Below are 6,025 nucleotides of genomic sequence, written 5' to 3'. Positions count from 1 at the left end.
TCCCTCATCCTGAGTATCGGACATTTTGGAGCCTGTCTTTCTGAAACCTCCTCCTAACGGCCATCAATATTCCTCATTCACATTGACTTCTCTTTGCCTGCTTATTTCAAACTGGCTTGATTGAAAGTGTCCCTCTCAGGTTCAGCCTCACTTCTGGTTGTGACTGACTTGCTTCATTCAGCCTTCAGAATGCCCACATCGTAGGTCAGCAGCATTCCTGGATCATGCATATAAATCATTTTGCTTCTATCTCCCTCCTTGATCAGGATCCTCAAGGAAATCTTTCTTTTATTCCCACAGATCTGTGCTGTAAAAGGGCATTTTGAAAAATGACATTGATTGACTGCACAGATTCCACAATGATGACACTGCCGTTAATGAACCATAACTGTCCTTTTGAGTATAATGGCCTGTGTTAACCCTCTTATTTCCAATTAATTAGTTTTTTAAATGCCTTGTTGTCCATTTTGACAGCAAATACTGAGAGGCAAGGCTTGCTATATGTGCTTGTTTCCTAGAAATCTGTGTTGGTCTCCTGTTGTTCCATACTCCCTAGAAATGGACAGGGGAGCCATGCAAAATTTCCATGGCTGGGTGTGAGGCAGGATGGAAGCTGGTCAGAGTGGAGTAGCATGCATATATAAATGAGGTGTGTGGATCATAGATTATCATGTAAAGTGAAGGAGCTGTGTGGATCATGGTTTAGCATGCATAGGTAAAGGAGGTGTATGGACCAGTAGATCAGCATCTATAGATAAAAGAAGTGTGTGGAGCAGTGGATCAGTAGGTATAGAAAAGGAGGTGTGTGGACCAGTAGATAAGCATGTATAGGTAGAAGAGGTGTGTGGACCAGCAGATAAACATGTATAGGTAAAGGTTGGGAAAGGAGGATAGGGAGAGCATGCCTATGAAACTGTAAGATTCTATTTTGTTTTGTTGAAAATGAAAGTTGAACTATCAGAAGCTAATTTCTGTTCAGTTATTTTGGAAGGCTGAGTTTATCAAAAACTTCTTTTGCATGAGCAGCCAGCCTAGCTCTTTCCTTTAGACCCTTTCGGTCTTCCCTTCTATCCCATCTCCATTCCTTTGTATCAGAAACCAATACCCAGAAATACTTTCTACCATGGACCCCTGTGGCCACCTGGGCCTGGGACTCAGATAATTTTCATTTCTTTCCCATCCTCCATTATGAACTCTGAAGTGTCAACATGAGTCAACATCCTGCTTGCAGAAGCCTCTTCTCTCATATTCCCTCCATTCACTGGTGACTCTGCTTCTTGATTTTGACACAGCTCATCTCTATATTTACTGGACTCTTTGAAGGAGAGGCTTCTTGTATTGAGGTTAGGATCAGCTATGATAAGCATAGATATGTAGGGACATTTGCTACTTTTGACAATCATTTAAATGCGTTCAAATTATAAACATGTGAATGAATGTAAATTAACTGTTGATTTTCTAGGTTTTGTATAAACTTCTCCTGTCAGTCTGGCTCATATCTAAAATATGGATAGCTAAAGCATCTAATTAAACTATACACAGGTGTGCATCAATTTCCTATGTTAGTCCTGGATAAGGAAAAACTACATTAGTTGACCACATCTTCATGTGTGGGTGAGTCTACTGTAGCATGAATCTTAATTGGTCTTAATAATAGAAACCCAGAACCAGATATTGGTATAAATGCTGAAAGATCATTAAAGGAGCCAGTCACTAGAGAGACTTCTTACCTCTATTGAATCCTCAGCCTAAAAGGGCAGAGCTCCTATCTCCACTGCGCCTTATCAATTCCTCTCTCCACCCAGCCAAATCACTTTCTGTTTCCTCCTCCCAAGTGCTGGGATTAAAGGTGTGTGTCACCACTGCCTGACTTCTATCTAGTGGCTAGCTCCACACTCTGATCTCCAGGCAAGATTTATTTGTTAAAGCACAAATAAAATATCACCACAGTCTGTAGAATAAGTGAAGACATATAAGGAAATCCCAAAGTCTATGCCTTAGACATAGATGAGCCCCAGACAACAGCCAGATTCCAAAGAGACTGGTTTACCCAACATATTAACACTATTGCAGTGGGAGTTCTGGCCATCAGGTGGTACTCACACCTCAAGTGGGAGAAGGACCCTGAAGATTAAATGCAGAGGGGACAGAAAGGGAGTCCTGTAGCTGGAGTTTTCTCCAGTCCCACTCAGGGCCCCGTAGTTCCACAGCCCACTTATAAAATAATCACTCAGAAGCTCATATTAATTAAAATTGCTCTGCCATTGGCTCAGGTTAACTATTGAGTAGCTCTTATATCTTAAATTAACCCATTTCTATTAATCGATAAGTTGCCACGTGGCTCGTGGCTTACCAGTACTTTACATGTTGCTTGTCATGGTGGCAGCTAGCAGCGTCTCTTTCTCAGCTTTCCACTTCCCAGCATTCTCCTTGTCTGTTTGTCCCACCTGTACTTCCTGCCTGGCTACTGGCCAATCAGCATTTTATTTATTAACCAATCAGAGCAACACAGCATACAGAGTGATATCCACAGCAGAGTCCAAACTCTATTCAGGAACACTTTCATTCAAAAGAAACCCTGGGAGGACAATCCTCTAGTGTGATATAATGGTTTTTGTTTTGTTTTATACTTGTTTATCCCTGAAGGACTCAAACCAAACCTGACTTAGACTTCACTGCCCTTAATTCCTTAAACCTAAGGCACATTCCAGGAGACACCACAATCCACGTGGCTTTGGTCACTCTTCCCCATTAGGAGAATAAATCAGTCAATTAACGATTAGGAACAGACACTTTATTTCTCATGAAGGAGTGTGAAGTATATTTGTCCTGAGACTCAGCTCTCAAGCAATGTGGAAGTCCCACATCCTCAGGGCTCTGAAGTGATGGGAGAAAAGTAGACACCATAACCCTGAAGTTCTGACAACAGACTATGTTCTGTTCCTGAAGCTCTTATGCATGAAGGACAGTGGTTTGGTGTCATTTAACTTAGTGTCATTAATATAATAACACAATACCTACAGTTGTAACTCAAGTACCTCACACGTGCCCACAATGGTGACCATCATATATGAAAATTGTTCTCATTTCTTTCTTTAGTTTAATCTTTAAAATGTCTGTAAAGAATTTTATCTTGTTTTAATTTTACTGTGTAGATATACATAGAAGCTCATCCACTCCATTTAGGTTTTGCAATAATTCCATAGTGGCTTGTAAAGCATTAAAGTATGTCCTTATGATTTATTAAAATTTCCACTGATGTTTGTTTTGATGTCCCCTTTTTGCAATTTTATTTTTGAATATTCAAAACAAGGTTTCTCTGTGTAGACCTGTAGTCTTGGAATTTGCTCTGTACACCTGGCTGGCCTTGAACTCAGAGATCCATCTGCCTCTGCTTTCCTAGTTGGTGGGATGAAAGGTATGTTCCACCACTGCCCAGTGAACATCTTATTTTCATTTCTTACTTTATTAAATTATACCTCCTGTTTCCTTTTGGTCATTTTCTTAACCTTTGTCAATGCTGTTTATCTTTGCAAAGACCCAGTTGTTGTTTTCACTGATTATTTGAACTGTCATTTTGTTTATTCCCATTTCATTAATGTCAGAATAGTTTTCATTATCTTTTCCCATTTACTGTTTTAGGATTTGGCTTCTCCTTGGTCTTTCAAGGCCTCAGTGAAGTACATAATTACTTATTAAACTTTATTTAATAGCTTAGCAATATTGTATGCTGTATTTTCATTTTATTTAATTTTTGTCATTTATAAATGTCCTGATTTCTTCCTTGACACAGCTGTCACTCAACAGTGCATTGCTTAATCTCCATGAAATTATGAACCTTCTGTAGGTTTTCTCAATTGTTGATAAATAGCTTTATTCCATTATGATCAGAGAGAATGCTGGATGTTATTTCAACTTTTCTATATTTGTTGAGTCTTGCACTGTGTCCTAAATAAAATGTGGTTGTCTTACTTAAGTTGCCACTATGTGATAAGATATCATGACTTAAGTAAGTTGAGGTTAGAAAAGGACTTATTTCATGTTACATTTCCAGGTAACAGTCTATCACTGTGGGAATTTAGGGCAGGAACCTGTAGTTGGGAATTGATGCAGAGCCATGGAGGAGTTCCGTTCACTGGCTTGGTTGCATGACTTAAGTAGCCTGCTTTTTATGATTCCCATGACCACTAACCCTGGAGTGGCACCACCTGATGGAATGGGCACATCCACACCAATCATCAATCAGGAAAATGTCCACAGAATTGCCCACCAGCCAGTATGGTTGGAGCATTTTCTTAGGTGAAGTTTACTCTTCCAAAAATGACTCTAGCTTACTTCAAGTTGACATTAAAATTATCCAGGACACTGGACAACTCTGAAGAAAATATCATGTGCTACTGAGAAGAATATATTCTTCGGTATTTTGGTGGAGTGCTTGGTAAACAACTGTAAGTTACATGCTATCCACCCTAAGTCACAGCATTGGTATTAATCTGTGCTTTTAATGTCTTTTATGTCATTAAAATCTGTGCTAGTATGTCTTTTAAAGAAATTTGGTGCAGATTTTGCCGCATTTATATTTAAAATTATATTGGTCTATTGTTGGATTTTTCCTTTAATGTGTATGAAGAAATCTTCATCTCTTCTAACTAGTTTTGGATTGGTGTGGTAGTATTTTACTTGTACTGAAATGTGATTTTAATTGTATGTTAATAAATAAAGTTGTCTAGGGGTCAGAGCTATTAGAGCCATAGCAAGTGCGTGGCGGCGGTGACACACGCCTTTAAGGACCTGGAGGGCGGTACATTCAGGCAGTGACGAGGCAGTCACATGTTTGGGTTTACAACCAATGAGAAGGCAGAACAGGAAGACTTTAAAGACATACACACAGGAAGTAGGTCCTTTTTCGGAGAGCTCTCTTGGCTGGAGAGGATCCCTGAATCAGGAAGGGTGAGGCTCTTAGCTCTGACCTCTTGGCTTTCTTCTCTGAATCGGCTCTGTGTTTCTTATTTGATAAGACCGTTGGTTACATCTACAGATTGGCATCAATTATATCACATATTATAATAACTACTTTATTTGCTTCTTGGGTCCTTTTGCTGGGAGTACCTTTTTACAACCTTTAACCTAAGGTGTGTGTGGCATGATGGGGAGGTCTGTTTATCAGAGGCAGCAACAAGAATGGTCCTGTTTTCTACCCAATATGTTGTCTGAATTCTTTTATTGTGATATTGAGACCCTCAGTACAAAGAATTATTTGGAGGAGTAAATAATTCCCATGCTTTATTTTTTGTGGTGTTTTCTTAGAACTCGAGATTAACAATTCTGGAATTATTTATTTGTTCCCTGTGATCATGAGTATGTTGAATCTCTTCACACTAAATATTCCATTATTCTCTGAGGAGCTGAATTAGTGACCACAAGTTTTTTAAAACCATTTTTATTATGGAATTTTTTATTTTTCCTTTAATTTTGACATAAAATTTTGTTATATATAATTGTCTCAGTTGACAGTTGTGCTCTTTAAAACAAGATGTACGTATTTTCAGGCCTGCCTGACTTAAATGTTTCTGTCAAATATCCAAGTGTGGGTACCATGGACCTGCTTTTAAGTGAATTGACCTCTCTTGTAGCTTTCAATACCCTTTCCTTATTTTGTGTTTTTTAATATTCTAGATATAATATATCATGGGGAGTTTCCTGTTCCAGTTTGGAGTTCTATTTGTAGTCCCCATGTACCTAGATGGGTATCTCCTTCTACAGGGTTAGGAATTTTTTTCTATGTTTGTATTGAAAATATTCTCTATGCATTTGCTATCATGTTCTTCTCCTCATCCAATACCTATTATGCAAAGATTTATTACATCTCTTCATGGTGTCCCACAGTATTTCTATATTCTACTCGTACAAGTTTTAAACTTTTCTAATTGGCCTTTACTGAGTGATTCGATAACTTGACTTTACATTTCCACTGGGTTTTTTAAATTATTAATATTTTCATTTTCATGATTTCATCAGTTTTTTA

The sequence above is a fragment of the Peromyscus californicus genome, unplaced genomic scaffold, assembly GCF_007827085.1.
Source record: "Peromyscus californicus insignis strain IS unplaced genomic scaffold, ASM782708v3 Scaffold_15__1_contigs__length_86483966, whole genome shotgun sequence".
Taxonomy (NCBI): Eukaryota; Metazoa; Chordata; class Mammalia; order Rodentia; family Cricetidae; genus Peromyscus; species Peromyscus californicus.
The sequence above is the reverse complement of the archived record's forward strand: the minus strand, read 5'-3'. Positions refer to the sequence as shown.